The sequence below is a fragment of the Ambystoma mexicanum genome, chromosome 2q (genome assembly GCF_040938575.1).
Source record: "Ambystoma mexicanum isolate Mex_15411 chromosome 2q, UKY_AmexF1_1, whole genome shotgun sequence".
Lineage (NCBI taxonomy): Eukaryota > Metazoa > Chordata > Amphibia > Caudata > Ambystomatidae > Ambystoma > Ambystoma mexicanum.
The window spans coordinates 429,433,318-429,451,914 of NC_090924.1; the positions used below are offsets into that span (position 1 = coordinate 429,433,318).

General features: G+C 50.1%; 1 protein-coding gene across 6 annotated transcripts in view; it reads left to right on the top strand.

The window, feature by feature from the left end:
• The window catches only part of LOC138569471 (myoD family inhibitor-like), a 327,234-nt gene that overhangs the window by 118,755 nt on the left and 189,882 nt on the right, over nt 1–18,597 (top strand). The window contains exon 1 of one of the 6 annotated variants that reach the window (XM_069647466.1): nt 8,480–8,593. The exons of the other annotated variants lie outside the window; for them this stretch is intronic. The gene's annotated coding sequence lies outside the window, so the exon portion shown is untranslated. Of the gene's footprint in view, nt 1–8,479; nt 8,594–18,597 lie in introns of those variants that run through there. 6 annotated transcript variants of the gene reach the window in all.

The window sequence follows — 18,597 nt, forward strand, 5'->3', positions numbered from 1 at the left end:
GTCTGTGGACCAGCCCAGGCAGCAGTAACTCTACCTTTGCCCATCGTTGAGCCAGTAGCAATCGCGTTCTACTCTGTGCTGTCGGTAATGCGAGGGCATGCTGCCTTTATGCCACTGTGAAGTGTTTGTGAACGATTTACTAATCCCGCTCTATAGAGATTTCTTCAAAACACAGAGACACAAGACAAGGATGTTACCAATTTCATATTTGCAACATTGAACCCCTAAGATGTTATAAAACTGGTTGGGGTGAAGAAGGAAGCCGCTTCTAAAACCCTGACTCTAGGAAATAAGTGCATTTGTTTGCGACTTCTTAGTAATACCATCCTGTTTTGGTCCCATGACCAGACAACTCCAGGACTTTCCACAGGGCTAAAGACTGTGGCCCTGATTCATAAAGGTATTTTTCAATGGTGCAATCACACTGAAAAAGGCTTTGTAAATCAGACCCTGTGTTTGCCCATCGCCCAGTCACTAGAATCGTTGCAGAATGCTCTGTTTTGTGTATGTTAAGGGGTACATTTCTGCACAGGCAGGGTGATGATGCGTCGAATGCCACCAGGAAGGGCACTTCTTGAAGCAGGCAATTGCCTTGTTAGTCCTTAAAATGCATAAATGGCAATCTTCGATTTGGGGCTCAGTATTGGGCAGGTGAACTGCTTAAAAGATAGAATCATTTTCCAGAGACGCATCCCTTGAGCTACAGATTGTCACGTCAAGGATCATAAGCCCCTCCCCCCCCCGGAAAGCAGGCTAAAGCACAACCACTGGTATGGGTGGTGTAGTCGCTGAGTGAGGCACATGTAGCATAAGTACTGTTACTTATACTATGCTCTGGGGCACTTCCTTTGAGATGGGAGGTCTTAAGAAGCCTTCTGTCACTTGGACCAGTTTTGGGAGTGAGTTGGAGATGAGGGGCTGCCGGGCCAGTGGATCCGCCAAAGTGTTTTTTTTCTGTGACTGACTGAGGCTCTTTCTGGGACAATTCTTTCTCGGAGGAATGAGCTTTTGAGCCAGATAAGTGAACTATGTGTGGAGGATGCATATCTTTATAATCTGGTGGAAGGATTTTAATGAGGAGGTTTGGAGTTGGCATGACACTGCGCACACCATCGACTGCTGATCCAATGCAGCAGATTCACTGATCTCCACTGCATGATTGGAGTCTCAATGGCCACCTGGGAGACTAAATAAGCCCCTTTTCTTGACTATGCTTCCCCTCTGGCCGGCCCTTTCTCCAGCATCTCTCCGACATCATGACCCACCCGGGCCTGTCCCTTCTGTAGCCTGTGCCTCTCCCTGTCCTCACCCTTTCGTCTCATCATCATTCTCCTCCTCTTGCCACTTGTGTTATAGGGGTACGTACCCTCGTAGTATGCCCCTGGATTCTGAACATAACACACACTGTATTTTACCAAGGAAGTGAGACCACTTTTGAACGTTAACGGGCCGCATTTCATTACAGAAATTCAGAAAACATTTATGACGGGGACCCGCAGTTATTTTACACCGCGTGTCATCAGTTACCATGACCTTGACCCCGAGCAGCGCTGTCCACCCCCAGCGCCTGATTGACCTGCTGGCTGTCTGAGCTGACCCAGGGTTCATTTCAGAAAATCCAATGTCCAGCTGGACAGTCCAAACGCCCAAGCCCGAGCTAAAAATCCACCAATGGTCAACCCGAGGGGACACTCCCGCCGTACTCGCCTGCTTGGCCTTTTGGGCGCGAGTGGACCCCTCAACCCACAACCCGGGTAGCAAAGTCATAGTTCCTGTTAGTTCCACATTTTGGTCATGGTCCGATCATTTTATATAATCTGTTGTGTAGGTCCCTGTCAACAGCCCCCATAAAATACAACTTTAAATACACATATATCATCACTTAGGACACTGCTCCACCCAATAATTGGACAATTCATAACAATACTCCGCTAACAACCACTGCCAGCACATAAAATCAGGGGTGGGTGGGCTAACTTAGGAACCCAGGAAGGCACGGCACGGCGGCAAGAAAGGAAAGAGGGGGGTGCCTGGGCTGGCCTGCTTAAATATCCTGCCCCACCGGAGCAGGTAAGCATCCCCCCACCCATCGCCGCGCCCTGCCCCCTTTACCCTCCCGGAAGTACCCAAGTGGAGGTGAGGCCCCCACTTCCATTTCCCACTGTTCCCCCAGCACTGACCATACTCCCCCTCCCCTGTCTCTACTCTCTCCGCCTGTGGAGGCATAGGGTCAACTGGAGGATAAGTCATAAGTGGACAGGCAGAACGTCCCTCCTCGACCCGATACCTGGGTTGAGTTCAATCCGTCCCAATTGGGAGTCAATACAGTGGATGCAGTGTTGAAGCTTGGTTATATGCCCAAAGCGAGTGAGGTGCGGTAAAGCTGGAATTTCTGTGTTTCTTTTCTTTCATTGGCATCCTGATTCTTGTTTGTTTGTGTGGGGTTGAGTCTGGAGCGATGGCTTGGGTGCCAAGTCTTTTTCTTCCACTCTCTGCCTGCAGGCAGAGTGTTTACGTGGCTCAAGTTTGCCAGGTCTTTTAGTTTTGGCTATTAGGTGGCGCTTGCGCCACCAAAAGCCGAAGCTATTGCATTAGACTACTGATAGGGAGAATTGGATTATGAGGAGGTGCACAAAGCGTGTAGGTGTTGTTTGGCTATTTACCCACCCATTGATTGCCCATGGCCATGCTAATTCCTATGGCCATTCCCATCCAGATCCTGCCACTGCCCGCCCAAAACACCTCCTCATGGGAACTCTTTGCGCTCCCTTTAATCAAGCCTTACCATTAAACTGTGCACTCGTAGTTCCTGACGGTGCTTTTTTTCAAAGCATATTACTGAGAGTTAATTACTTAATTGGAGATGTAAACACGCTACTGGTGTAATAACAATGTCTTAACCAGGTCTGTCTTCAGGCTCTCGATTTAAAAGCACTATTTGTGCCCTTCACTGAAGTCTTAAAAAGCATTGACAACAGTTTTGACATGTGAATAAGTATGAGACATTTGCCGGGCACTGCTGTTAGATGCCAGGTACTCACACCATTTTGTAGCTGCTATCATCAATGGCCAGTTAATACCAGTATGGCACTGCCTGGCAAGTGCCTTTCCCATGCCTACACAAAAGCTCAAATTGGTGGCATTGCCAATGCTTTTTTGTCATTGTATTTTGGGCGGTGGAGTTTTCCTTAAACCTGCGCGGCTCTCTGGTGCGCCACCTCCTGGATTTTGCCTCGGATATCTGGAGCCTTCATTTCTACTTAGTGTAGGAGATATTCGGCTTCAGATCTATGGCCTCGTCACCTGAGCCAATCACAAGGGCTTCTTGACATTTAAGGCGCTGGCTATGTAAATGGTTTGCGGCTTTTGCTAATGCACTCTTTAGGGTGGAAGCAGTTATGCATGGCGGGCGGCATTAGCCTATTGGCGCAGTGGGTGCTATTTCTGAACACACTGTTGACCGCAGCATCATGCCGCTTCCTCATGCTTAGTCCCACCACCGGCTGTTACTCAGTAATGTGAGGCCATTCATGCGGCCTACCTGTGATGAGATTGGTGAGAATATGTGCATGCCAGCTTACTCCCTCATGCATGATTGACAGGTGTCCAGTAAGAATGAGGTGGCAGGAGGCAAATGTTCTGTTTTTTTTTTCACCAGGTCTGTGGCACACACTGCACACTGCGCCTGTAAGCTGTGTCCACCTGGAGTACACAAGTCTATGTCTATGTGTATGTTGTGCGGTGAGGAGAGGATAGGAAAATGTGTACCGATTAGCCCTGCACATTTTCCGGAGGTTCATATACCATCATTCAATTTCTTTTAAAAGTTTGAAAAAAGCCCAGGCGAGCACACAACCACCGTATGGATGGTCGAATACCTCACAACGTGGAACTGTAGGCCGGAGCTAGGTATCATAAAGTTGGTGCCCTGAATATAGGATGCTGGCTGCTTTGCATAAACCAAAGTGCATGTTGGGAACATAAGAATGACCACCAATTTATCAAAGATGTAATAGTAATTCAAACGTGCATTCCTTCTAAGCATTCACTGCACACTCTGGGTATGGTGCTCATTTCATCTGTCAGGTTAATCACAAGACTGTAAAATGTGTGCAAAGCATGAGACATATACACAGCTTTAGACCGTTGTACTGTTTGCGTTTGGGCTGTCCTAATGAGCAAAAGACCACTTTCAGTTGCAGTTTGGAAAATCTCATATCGCCACTCACTACACGAATCGAGATTCCAGACGTGCAACGTTTGGGAGACATGTGGCAGTTAGGGACAACGAGATTCCTCAACTTAGGCGGTGGGTTTTGGACCCAGGGTCAACCGGGAATGGTGCTCTTACAAGACAATATTTTTTCTGGAGCGCAGTTCTGTCTTGTAACAGCCCAATTGTTTCTCAGCCCCGCGGCAGAGGTCAGAGTGAGCAGTATCCAAGCTCCACTGCCATTTTTTGGACTGTTAATAGTTCCTCTACTTTTTACAACGTTTTTTCGTAGTTCTGAAGCTGTTCGTTTTCACCTTTTTGAAGCATACCTGCTCATTTTAGATGAACTCTCTTTGAAGCTAATCACTTAATGTGGGCTCCTGCTGAGCTGCTAAGCATTAAAACAATATCTAAGACCTTCTTAAGCGCAGGAAAGAAAACCTGAACACAAAACCAAAGAAATACAATCCTGGATGACTCTCTTCTTTTGCCCTGCCCATCAATTTAGCATCCGCCTGCACGCCTGGTGTGAGTCACTTCATATGTGTTCTTGCATGCTATCATCCTATCCACCCAATCCATCTGTGGTTCCAGTTGTACTACTTTTACCTCTGCCCCCGGGGCCAGAGGCTCACATACACTAGAGCCAAAAAGGGGCCCACTTGCAAGCCCAAATCATGGAAGAGGAGGAACTTAGTGGGTCCAAAACAGACACTATGTACTCCAGCTCGTCTCCGAAACGGTGTGAGAATCGTGTATTCATCCTCCACGCGTTGTACTCCCTCGCATACCCCTCCCTCCTGCATCCTGTCCAATGACTCCTCTCTGAGCTCCTCCTGGTCGAGGAACAGTGCAGTGCGATGCTCCCAATGTTAGGGTTTTCAGGGCCCGCCTCATGTGTCCCTCTACCGCGGGCCGATGGGGGCAGCCGCACTGTGGTGGGCGGCCAGCTGGCATGCTGGGGGAGGGGCCGCTCACCTCTCCATCCGGCCGACACCGCGTGTGCTGGTCCTCCGCTGCACCGCTCGCGGGCGCCCTCTCCCTTGTTTCCTCCCAGGCCGCGGGCATTCCTCCCCCAGATGGGCGAGGGGGCAGCTCAGGCGGTTCGCTCCGCCAGCCCGGTGCGGCCGACGCCGCCGGCAATTCCCTTCCTGTTGGTGGTGGGGGAGGGGTGCAGCCACCCACGCGGCCAATGCCGCAAACATCTTCCGTCTCCCTCAGGGGACGGGCGGGCCGCTCGCCCACCATGTTTTCCTTGCGGGGGGGCAGCTCACGCGGCCACCACCGCACATCCTCCTCCCACGGGGAAACAGCAGCTTCTCCTCTCGGGGCCACCTCCCGTTGTTGTGGCCCGACCGCAAACTCCTCTTGGTGGGCCCCGTTAGAGATGGGCCCGCAACCCTCCATGCGGCACAGCCGCCGACCTGTTCCGTCTCCCTCGGGGGACGGGGCGGGCAGCCTGCCAGCCTTCCATTGCAGGCCTATTTGGAGACGGGCCCGCCACCGCATGTGTTCTTCGGGCACACGGGGACGACTTCCTCGTCGCCATTGTTGGGGGCTGCTCCGGATCACCGGGCAGCCCCGAGCTCCTGTCGGGGAACATCCGACAGTGCACTTCGGTGCAGCGGGCACGCTGCAAGTACACACGGGTGGGGGGTCACCTCACCCGCTCCGGGGACACCGGAGCTCCGCACACGTGGGCAGCACCCAGGCCGGGTCGCATTCCAAACCCGCCTCACATGGTTGGGGACACGCTGGGACGGCGTTGCCCGGCAGGGGCACCGTCCGGACGGCGTTGCCCGGCAGGGGCACCGTCCTCAAGTTGGGCCCCGTCCTTGGGCCCAGCACACGTGGCGAGGCGCCATCCTGGCACCAGCACAGCACACACACCGGAGTCAGGTTCACTCTTGACTGCCGAGCCGGAAGCGGCTCGGACCTTTTATTGGGTCGGTCACATGGGTAACCATGTGACCACACAACACTGTGGAAGGTACCATGGCCCCTCACAGGAGTGCCATACAGCAGGTGCATGTGCTGGTCTCCCTCATCACTAGCATCCTAAACTCTTTTCTTTCCTCGCCTAATGCCTCCCCACAACCTAAAACGTGCAATCGCCCCTCCCCTCCTGCGAAAACACCAGCAGACATTCGCTGAAAGCATTATGGGATGTGCAAGCCACAACGCGTTCTGCATATGTATGTTGGGCTGAAAGAAACGTGGAAGTGAATACATAAGAAATATGATTGGAGGTTATCCGGTCTTTTTACTGGGGAATTGTCACTGCAGATGTTTTACCGCACATCTTTTTTTTTTAACCACATGTTTTCCCCCGCAAAATGCCCATGGTTTGTTTGGGTGAGGCAATATTTTATGGGGAGATGTAGGAGGGGAGAGGGCGAGCAAGGGCCTTTTGAGGGGGGGCGGAGGTGGTAAACAATATGCAGTGTAAAATAGCTTGGTAACACGCCCGTGTGCAGGCCTTTTCATTGCAGTTTGAATTTGTTGAAAAGGAGGGCATGAGAAAGTATGTCTTAAAAGATGGCGAGCCGCAATAGGGAGCTAACGAGTGCGCATGTGCAGGAGAATCCTTAGCGAAACGTCCCCGCCAGGACTGTAGGTATACAATGGTGCCTGGCCAAGCGTGGGAGGCCTACACCCGGTACCACAGCAGACATGAACTTTCAGTGAGAAAGATGGAATGAAGGAGTCTGCGGAATGACTTTGATGTCAGCCCTAGTTCTGGGCCGCGATTTCGAGCCTGTTAGCTGCTCAAACTCGTGCGAGCTCTTGGCTGCATGTGTGGGTATTTATAAAGTGCAGAGGTGTCGCAGGTGTCCTCTCGTAACGCCGAGTGACGTTCGGTAGTGCCTCTCTTCACCCAACTGGCAGACTTAGTCTGAATATGGCCACACTGCACACAACATACCACAGTCGTTGTAACTTTAAGGGTCAGTCCCAAGGAGGTCCAGTAACTTTAGCAACAGGCTGCAGGCAGCACCCGTGTCTGAGGTTGTGGTGTACAGTGTGGGACTAACTCTGTGGCAAGTGCTGGCTGTGTGAGGCTTCTAAATGGTGTATGATGGCACAGGGTAGTTGCTGACACCGCTCAAAGGGAGCAAGAGGTAGCTATTGGATGATTTTATACATTGTGAGTAGTGAGAAATATCAGATATGTTGTAACTTGCATTTTGTATGATTGTTATGTAATATAGTGTATACGGTTTTAATTAAGTAATTGCACTTAAAACGAATAAAAAAAGGTACACTGCTTTGCATTGGGTGAGTGAGCCCTACTGAGGTGTTTACCTGTGATCTCTGCAGCAGACATTGAACCCAATGAGCTATCTCTTTGCAAGTGCAATCTTGCTATTTCTAATTTGAGTATTGTTATGCCTCGAAACGTTTGCAGTGATAGTTGTTTGGGGAGTGGGGCTTTCTATAGAAGGCACTGGGCACGGCCTAATTTGCTCAAGTATAGGTGATAATACCCCCTTCACCCCACCAAACACTGGTGACCAGCACTACCCAATTTGCAGTTAATTCGAATGTATAAGACATGCATGCATGCCACTACCCTCAAATGCTAGCAGGCTTACAAAATGGTTAATATTCGCCAAAGATTTTTAGCAAATCAGTTGTTTTTGATAGGTGGAAGAAATTGAGGTTGTATAAAAAATCCCTTTATAATAGTCAGGACCAATCCCTGAAACTGCAAACTAACCGCCCCCCCTCTCCCCCAACGCACCTCTTGAGTAACAATAGAATTGCTGGTCACCGAAAGGCCATAAGTGCTTATACTTCCCTAACTCCACTCAAAGCAGTCCCCTGCTCCCTTTGTACAGGGGGCAGCCCCACGGCTTGAAGACCGCTGTGTGCTTTGCTCGTGGCGCACACGCTGGTGGTAGGGGCTGTGTGTAAGGGCCTCGCCCCGCCGCCCAGCCCTACCAGCCAGCGGCCTGCTGGCTATCCTCCCAGTATGCGGACAGCCCCGTCCGCCTACAGGCCCGGCCGGAGAGTGAGCTGTACGTATCGGGCTGCTATCTTATCTGCACGCACATGGCGCCCGGGCCAAGGGTTCCCAGGCGCTTGTCTGCTGCCGCGGCCTCTCCGTATCTGCGGCCCGCCCGCTCTGGTTGCGGCACAGGGCGGCGCGCATTCAAGGGGCACAGCCACCACATCGGTGCCCACGCTTATTGTCTTTGGTCCTATCTTATCCAGTCCCTCCCAGGACATGGCTGGCGGGTGGGGGAGGGAGCGCTGGGAACACTGCCAACCCGCCCAGGAGAAAAGGACTCGACAGGACTCGACAAGTGCGTGCGGTTTGGAGGACAATCGTGGGCTGCACTCGGAGAGCCGTCCCTGCAGTGAAGGAGAGCGCTGGTAAGATAGCTCTTTGGGGTTAGCTCCTGCTGCAGGGATCTCGCTATAACTTGCAATCTTAGACGGGTCATAAACAGTATAATTGTTTAAGCGATATTGACACCTATCATGTAAGCACGGTCGGTTAGGTTTATTTGTGATATGCGTACACATTATTAAAATAAATTAATATTCTGCTGAGGCACTAGGGGTTGATAATAACCAGCTCCAGCTTAGTTCAGACCCTCCTTCGCGAACTTTTTTAACTGGAAAGTCATCAAAGATTTAGATTACGCCCCCCCCCCACCCCTTCCTGGCTCCATCCGTGAGTTGCTAATTACAGAGCCGCCACCGTCCCGCTTTCCTGCTCAGCACCGGGCTCATGGAACCGAGCAGGGTCCTTTCAGATTTGGGTGGGATGCTTTAAAGATGCCCAATACTTTGAAATGTGTACAATTATTTAAAACTACGTGAACTTCTTTGACACCCATGCGGAGCACCGCACAGCTGTAAAAGACTGTTCTGTGCTGTAGGTCGCAGGCAGAGGTGCCCTAAACATGGTGGGGTGCACGAGCTTTTGCGAACACACTGGTCACTTTGGGGGTGGAGGGGCGGAGGTGGCAGAAGAAAGGACTTCCAGTCTCGAGAGGAGGTGTGATCCACACTGGGCCTGATTTGCAAAAGCATTTTTCAATGGGAAAATCCAATTGAAAAAAGCTTTGTAAATCAAGCCCAGACTGTATCCGTACTCCTATCACTGCCCGCAACACAGAACGTCGCTTTCTTTCCACTGGTGGCTCTGCAAACAAACTGAAAAATGAGTAATTTCAAAACGGCTACATTTCTGGAGCGAAGCAGAATCGTTTTAGAAATCTGAATAGAATTCTTCCACATGCAATGTTCCCACAGTGGCACCTGAAAGCGTTCTAGACTTGTGGGGGCAGAGCGCTTGGGTGAAACTGCTCTGGTCACCCCATCTGCTCTCTACGGGGCACCTCTGGCCAGCCAAGCATCCTGTAAGGGACATCTCTATGCAGCACAAGTCATCCTCTGGGGGACAGCCCTGGTTACCACTAGCATGTCCTGTGGGGCAGCTCTATGCAGCACACGCATCCTCTAAGGGGCAGCTCTACACAGCACAAGCATCCTCTAAGGGGCAGCTCTACGCAGCACAAGCATCCTCTAAGGGACACCTCTGATCAGCCAAGCATCCCATAAGGGACAGCTCTATGCAGCACAAGTCATCCTCTGGGGGACAGCCCTGGTCAGCCAAGTATCCTCTAAGGGACAGCCATGGTTACCACAAGCATGCCCCGAGGGGCAGCTCTATGCAGCACAAGTCATCCTGTAGGGGACAGCCCTGGTTACCACAAGCATGTCCCGAGGGGCAGCTCTATGCAGCACAAGTCATCCTGTAGGGGACAGCCCTGGTTACCACAAGCATGTCCCGAGGGGCAGCTCTACGCAGAACAAGCATCCTCTAAGGGACACCTCTGGTCAGCCATGCATCCCATAAGGGATAGCTCTATACAGCACAAACATCCCGTAAGGGGCAGCTCTATGCAGCACAATAATCATCTAAGGGACAGCTCTGATCAGCCAAGCATCCCATAAGGGACAGCTCTATGCAGCACAATCATCCTCTAAGGGGCAGCTCTACGCAGAACAAGCATCCTCTAAGGGACACCTCTGGTCAGCCATGCATCCCATAAGGGACAGCTCTATACATCACAAACATCCCGTAAGGGGCAGCTCTATGCAGCACAATCATCTTCTAAGGGACAGCTCTATGCAGCACACGCATCCTCTAAGGGACACCTCAGGTCAGCCAAGCATCCTGTAAGGGGCAGCCCTGGCCACCACAAGTCTCCTCTAAGGTAGCTCTGGTCAGCCAAGCCTCTTCTAGGGCACTGCTTTGGGTAGCACAGGTGTTTGCCAGTAGGTGTCTCTGGTCAGCACTAGCCCCCTTCATGTGGTTTTCTCTGGAGACAAAGGGCTTTATCCAAAGGTTCTGCTCGAGCCAACGTATGTCAGGTGAAGTGATGGCTTTAGACCGCTTCACAACTTGCCTCCTTTAGTTATTACTTGGTGAAGGGGGGGGGGGGCATTCCAAGCAGTTGAGTCTTGTACATGAAGAGTTGAACCCCCACATGTTTTGCATCTCGGCTGGTGTATGGAGAGCAGATTATGACTCGGGAGTTGCTAGGTCTGGGAAAGACCTGGGGCTAAGTTGATGTCGGAACTGTTGGGACTGGGGGCTAACTAGTCTTTTGGCTGTAGCTCCTGAGATTCTATCCGGGGCTACAACCAAAAGATCAGGGGCTATCGCCCCTTTAGCCCCCCTAGCAACGCCCCTGTTATGACTGGAAGACCTCAAGCTCCTAGGTGGCTACTCTAGTTGGAAGTAAATACCCAGAAGGTGAGCAGCCCGAAAAGGCCCTTTGGATGAGGAAACACGTCTTCAATTGTGACCTTTCACTGATTGGTCAGAACTGCATAGACTCTGTTGCTGGCATTATGTCAGCATGCCTTTCCCCAGAGGGTTTAGTTGCTCAGCTGTGTTTGCTGGTTGTATTTCATTTAGTCTGTTCAGGATCCCTGTTTGCAAGTTATTGGCACTGTCTAAGCTGTGGAAGAATGCATATTGTTCCATCGAGTTTGTGTTGTAAAGGTGAGGTCATTGTCGTCTAAGAGTCCAAGGTTGCGTGTTGTCCAAGGTTGCGTGTTTAGTGGCGGACAAAATTGTACGTCCAATCAAATGGAAGGGGAAAAAGGATCCCATGTGCTAAAGCGCCAGATCTCTGTTTTTGGCCATCCTGACGGTCCGTTCACCTACATCGAGTGTTGGACGTCAGAGCGACAGGGGGTTATTTCAAGATTATTTCCAGAACCTTATTTCAGTTTTGGGTGCATCTGGATATCATCGCCATACGTGTGGCGACACATGTCCTAGTATTCCAGGATCGCGTAGCCATGCAAACATTAACTATGAGTGACCGAAGAGCTGGACCTTGCCGTGCCCCAGGATCGCGTAGCCATGCAAACATTAACTATGAGTGACCGAAGAGCTGGACCTTGCCGTGCCCCAGGATCGCGTAGCCATGCAAACATTAACTGGGTGACCGAACGAAGAGCTGGACCTTGCCGTGCCCCAGGATCGCGTAGCCATGCAAACATTAACTGGGTGACTGAACGAAGAGCTGGACCTTGCCGTGCCCCAGGATCGCGTAGCCATGCAAACATTAACTATGAGTGACCGAAGAGCTGGACCTTGCCGTGACCCAGGATCGCGTAGCCATGCAAACATTAACTATGGGTGACCGAAGAGCTGGACCTTGCCGTGCCCCAGGATCGCGTAGCCATGCAAACATTAACTATGGGTGACCGAAGAGCTGGACCTTGCCGTGCCCCAGGATTGCGTAGCCATGCAAACATTAACTATGGGTGACCGAAGAGCTGGACCTTGCCGTGCCCCAGGATCGCGTAGCCATGCAAACATTAACTATGGGTGACCGAAGAGCTGGACCTTGCCGTGCCCCAGGATCGTGTAGCCATGCAAACATTAACTATGGGTGACCGAAGAGCTGGACCTTGCCGTGCCCCAGGATCGCGTAGCCATGCAAATATTAACTATGGGTGACCGAAGAGCTGGACCTTGCCGTGCCCCAGGATCGCGTAGCCATGCAAACATTAACTATGGGTGATCGAAGAGCTGGACCTTGCCGTGCCCCAGGATCGCGTAGCCATGCAAACATTAACTATGGGTGACCGAAGAGCTGGACCTTGCCGTGCCCCAGGATCGCGTAGCCATGCAAACATTAACTATGAGTGACCGAAGAGCTGGACCTTGCCGTGCCCTGCAGTCGATTGGGGGAGATCTGGAAAGTGTGTTTCCCAGGTTGCTTTGAGGAACCTTCCCTCTAGTGACTGCTCTAGTTTTTAGCTATGCCGGCAGTGAGGCACCGTCTATGGTGTTAATCCCTGCTTGCAAGTTGGGTCGCATGAGGGCACATGTTGCACCCTGATCCTTAAGAGCGAGTCGCTCTTTGCGGAGGTTTGGTATGTCCTCCAAATTCGGACTGGTAAGTTTGGAGGCAGAAGAGTGATAGAAAATGAGTGGAACGGTGACCCTGTCACTGGGTATGTGGTGACGGTAACATAGAGGAACTTGTGTGTTCTGAAGTAAAGGGGTCAAGGCTTATGGGGGCTGCATGGTACATAAGCAAAGACTAGCTATTGACTCAAGTGCATTATTATGCCTTTGCACATTCGGAGGAGACACAGGTTTGCTTGGTTTACACCAGGGATTACTTCTGAGTGGCAATGTCTCTGGAGGCTTGAGATCATCTCGGGCAATTGCCCTGCTGGGAAAACCTTGCTTTGCCTTGGGATCAACACGCTCTCTATGGCTTTTCTTTATGTTTGCAATCCAGTCATCCTCAAACGGATCAAGGATGTCATTTTCCATTGTGCAAGATATTAAGAAAACCTAGTCTGATTGTGTCTAGTGAAGGTTATAAGAAAATGTCAAGGGTTTGCCTCCTTCATTGCACACAAGATCCCTGCAATTCAGGAAAATAGCCCCTTCACTCATCATGCTTCACCTGAGATCCTGATTCACCCTTTCGGAAGGGTTCCACCAAGCTGGGCTGCGTTGGATGGGCTTGGCGTGTCCTACTTCACTTGCTGATGAGATCTATGAAGCCGCCAGCTTATGCAGATGATTGTATCTGGCGTCTAAAGTCAAAGAATAGTTTGCTGTCCTCTGCCTTATTGGCTTCCGATGGTTAATTTGGCGCTGGGCTAGAGCTCTTTTCCGAATCTGTTAAACGTTAGTCCTGTTAGAGCATGGAGAGAGAACCCGTTCTTGGATCCAGACTGTCTAATTGCCGTTCCTCTGGAAACACCTTGAACAGCAGGTTTCACTTTAGCTGAATCTGTGTGCTGCTTAACAACCTACTGGCCTCCTGTCCATCTAGCTTCCGGCATGGCTGCTGTAGAGAGAGGTCCCCTCCGCCGCTCTGGGATGAGGTCTACTGCGTGCGTGAAGCTGGGGGCAACTGCTTGCTCGTGTTGCTTGATTTCGCTGTGTCGGTTCACACGGTCGACCCACCTACTCTTCGATATCCTTTCCTCCTTTGCCAATGCATGGGCTTGCGGCCCCTGCTCTTGGTTGGTTTAGCTTCTTCGTCTGTATGTGGTCTCAATTGGCCAGATGGTCTTGGCATGGTGGATCCCACTCACCATGCAGGGACCAGAGGGGTAGTTCCTGTCTCCCATGCATTGTTAACTCTTTATCCAGAGATGTGGAGGGCTCTGTTCAATGGCTTTGGCATCCCTATCCAGCAGTACAAAGAGAACACCCAACTCTACCTGCAGTGGTCATCCAGTGGCAATATCATTTGTCTCATGGAATGCATCCTGGGCGGTAGTGTGTGTTGAGAAATGGATGGCTACTTATCCATTGACGAAAAGACAGCCAAGATAGAGCTCCTCCCATTTGCCCATGTTAATAAAACCACTTTCAGTTCTTGATTGCCTTCTTGAGGTGTCTGTCCCAAGATCTCCCAGTCCTTTTACTTCATTTGAGAAGTCGTTGGCTTTTGCTTTGGGTTCCTCTCCTTCTTTCATTCCATGCATCCTTTCTCCTGATTTTTATTTGTTTGTAGTGAAAGCTTTTAAATCTGTTGCCCATCCCCCCTCTAATTTTCTTGACTTAGTTTAGGTGCTGGTGGTCTCGGGTATGGACACAGGAAACGCTGCCCTGGCTGATTCTCCTGAAGCCACTCTTGCTCTCCATGTATGGCCCTTTATGCTGTTGCCAGGCTCCTGGCCGGGCTAGGACGTTTGATCACTACCCCCCCATACCTCAGTGTCTTTGTTCCCCATTCATGACCCTTTATGCTGTTGCCAGGCTCCTGGCCCGGCTGGGAGGTTTGATCATTACCCTCCACCCTATACCTCAGTGTCTTTGTTGGCAAGCTCCAATTCAAGATTGCCAACCTGGCGCGCGCGGCGGTGCAAGCCATGCACCCTCACTATTTGCCCCCCCAGCAGGCGATCTTGGGAGGCTTAAATAGCTTCCGTAGTCAGGCAGTTGAGTTCTAGTGGACCTCAACCCAGAAAAGATCTTCTATAAGAACTTCTGTGGCATGATGGAAGATAATGGGACCCTCACTGACCCAGCGTAGCGCCCTGATGACCTTTTGTAAGTCTTATGCTCCCTGAGTCTTCTAAGGGCAAAGCTGCCCCTACCGCTTTGTAACTCATTCAATGCACATTGACTCAGTGTGGGTTAGGGGGTCTTTTATTGAGTGCAATTCTATTACCTTTCACTGTGTTTCTTTCTTTTGGGGTTGTGTGTGTTGGCTTGAACAGCTCTCTCTAGCACTTTGGTGCCATTGTTCATTTTTTATTAAGTGTTTCAGTAAAATGATTCTCTCTGACGGAAACTGCAAGATCTGCTGACTTTCAGGAAAGGAAAATGGGCATGTTTTAAGGTGCTGCAAAGTATGCATTTAAAGGCAGAGTCTGCATTTACTCTCAGTTGTGGCTTTATTTAATTACAGTGAAATATTTCATTGATTGTATGCCCCAGCACATATAAAATGTCGGCCCGTCTGTAGTCCTGAATCGGGCACGGCCTGTTTTAAAAGTACAGTATGATACAGTATGGTCTGTGTTTTGTGTGACTTGCATTTCTTGTAGAAGGTGGGATTTTTTTTATTGCATACCGAAATAGTTCATGGCAAGTTACAGATAATCAGGTAAATGGCACACATACAGCACATGTGAGGAATTCGACCATCCGCAAGGTGGGCATGCTCTCGCCTGGGCTTTTTGAACCTTTTAATTAAATGCAATGATGGTAGACCAACCTCAGGAAAATGTGTGTAGCTAATCCATACACATTTTCCTATGCTCACACACGACAAACACGTAGACCCGTGTACTCTGGGTTGACACAGCCTACAGGCACAGTCCGTCCTGTTATATTTTGTTGGAATGTGAAAGCCAGGAGTACATTTTGTCATCTCCAGGAAGGGGGAGGACCAAGCTTCCCCTGCCATGGCCAGCCTGATTAACAAAGAAAGGCTCCGTGGATCTGCCCTGCTGCTCTTTTGTTGAACCCTGCAGCAATGAACATACCAATTAGATGGTACTTCAAACAGCCCACTTGAGGCCTGGCTGCAGAGGTTAAATAAGGAGACAGGAAACCCAACAACCTTTCATATGCAACATTGTCAACCTGACCCCGGTATGGAGACCCATGTTCTCACTACAGCTTCAAGGGAGACCTGCCGCTTTAATAAGGAACCACAGAGAAATCCATTAGCCAGAGAGACTCTTTGATCAACAATAGACAGGAAGATGGGTGGGACTTAGTATCACAAGTTTTCACCCCTTTACCTTTCCTGTTGCAAATCACTCTGGTTAGGACCTCATGCATACAGGAGATTGGTGGTAGGGACCCAGGATTGGTTCATTAAGGTAGGCTGAGCCTACACCAATCACTGTGGCCCACTTGGCTTTAAAAGAGGGCAGAGCCCCTCTTTTGGCAGAAAGAAGAACTCGTCCTTGGACCCTGGCCGAAGGTACAGTCTGCCTTGCAGCTTCTGTGAGTGAAGTCTTCAGATGATCTGCCGAAAGAGGGGCTCAGCCCTCTTTTAAAGCCAAGTGTGCCACAGTGTACCCCGGAAGTTGATTCGTCACAGAACGTAAAGTAAAAAGACGAAACAGATTTCTGTTTGCAGAATTAACATGATACACACCATATCTGCATGGTTCCATGAAACAAAACATACCCATACGTCATTTTCCAAGGGGGGTGTGCCGATGTGTATCAACAGGCCCACTACGTCGATTCATTGCTCACACAGACTAGATCCCCATTGGCTAAGCATCCAATTTGGCACAGTTTCCTTGCCACTGAAGCACAGTTCAAGTGTGTCAAGAACCACAGATGTGTCTGTTGGGCCCTTGTTCTGCAGCACCCATGCCATGTTCCCAGGCCTGCTCGAAGGGCAAGCATCAGATGCCAAGCCAGCTGCCAAGATAGAACATTGCCATTTTTGCTTGATTGTTACCTCTCAGGCTTCTCTGTGTTACGGCTGGCACAATGACACACCGAAGGACCGTCTTCCATCTGTGGATCATTGTATCAATAAGCCCCGCCCCCTCTCTCTTGCTGTCATAGTCCCTGTTGCATTGCGGACCAGCTATCTCTCTGACAAAAATAAAAGGACCAGAGACCTGAGCAGAAGTCACACTCGTAATATTTCCAAGCTAACATGACACATGGACAAGCCCAGAGCAACTGCAAAACTCAAGCACCAAACAAGGGACATGAAGGACCGCCCACCGAACCTTGTCTAGAGTCCGTAGTGGCAAATCCATGGGAACTTTAACCTTTTAACCAGAGAAACCTTCTAGACCACTGCAGGCCACCTTGAGTAGAAGGAAAGATACGCTTCAGTATTCTCCCTTCAGAAAATAATCTGCCAGGAATCTCTTGACTTCTACTGGAATCACTGGCCAGGCTCCAGTGGACCTGCCTCTCACTGATGTGGATCGAAATAAATCTGTCCACATGCATTGATCCCGGGGGCTCCTACTCCGGAAGACTGTTGCGGAATATTGCCATATGCACTCCCTGCCACATGCAGTGCCTGGGTCATCATCGTACACTATGCAGAGGTAACCGAGTAGAACCCACTTCTGGTACCATGCGCACCTCTCCTCACCCAAACGAAACACACAATCTGGTCGCTGGTTTGTGTCAGTCCAGGGTTGGCGCACATAATTCCCGCCTAGACATGCTGTAGATAATGTTGAGTCCACTCTTTTCAGAATCATCACGTGTGTACCCTGTGTGAATCTGAGGGTGGTGTGCCTGCTTTGCTGACATACCTGAACACCTGCAAGGATATACGGAGGTGGGTGAAAAATGCAGCATGTTTTTTTCTGAGCCACAAACCAAATCTGCCCTGTTGAGTCCTTAAAGCAGGTCTTATTTTACCAATATCAGCTTCCCCTATTGGATAATATTGTGTTTCTGTTGTAAAATCCCAACTGAGTTCTTTAATTCAGTCATGCAAAGTGGTCTTATATAGAGCTGCCTGCCAATAATGTTGACCTTGCTGCACATGGGTCTGTAGAAAGGAGGGCGGAGTGTGTTAGTTGGATAGCGCCATGACAGATGCAGAAACCTTTAGTGTTGATGGATGAAGGTCAGAAGTACCTGTTACTTGTGTGCCGATATGAACATCTCCATGTTGTTTGTGGTTGGTACGCATGGGGCAGGCTAGCCACATGGGCGTGCCCCAGATTCTAGAGTGCAAACTTGACAGCATGGTGGTTGATAGAAGATGGATATGGTCTAAATCTGTTTAGGACATTAGACCTGGAGGTTGTCTGAAGGAGTGTGGGCGGTGTAAGCATGCAAGATTTTAGCAGTGAGGAATTAGTTGAGGGAGGAGCGGGGATGTTCACGTAGAGGGGAGTGAGGGTGTTGTTGTTTCCTGGATCTTGGTTGTAGATTTCACTGAAGGTGCAGATTAGTGCCACACAACAGAGAATCCGTTAATTAAATGAGTTTCCTACAGATTGTAGTGCCAAGAGTTTCGAAAATTGCTTATCGTGAATTAGCCCAAGTTTCTGCTACACCGTTTTTAGTCGGTTGCTATTATTTTTCATTTCTTTCAAAGTGGTTAGATGAAAAGCCAAGTCTTGAGCTGTTTCCTGAGAGTCAAGTGGTTCACTTCCAGGCGGAGAAGTTCGGGTAGGGCCTTTCAGGGTTTTGTGCCCAGAACTGAAAAAGAGGATTGTCCTTGCCATTTCCTATTGAAGTTGGGGTATTAAGGTATAATTACAGAAAAAGAAACCAAGATGTAGCCCAAGGAACATCAATGCATCTAGGTCAGTTAGGGTATAGTTATTGGGGAGTCCAGCTGACGTCTGGTTGAGATCTGCAGTCTATTGGCAGTTTCATGAGGGTGAGTTACAGCTAGGGGTGTCACGGTATT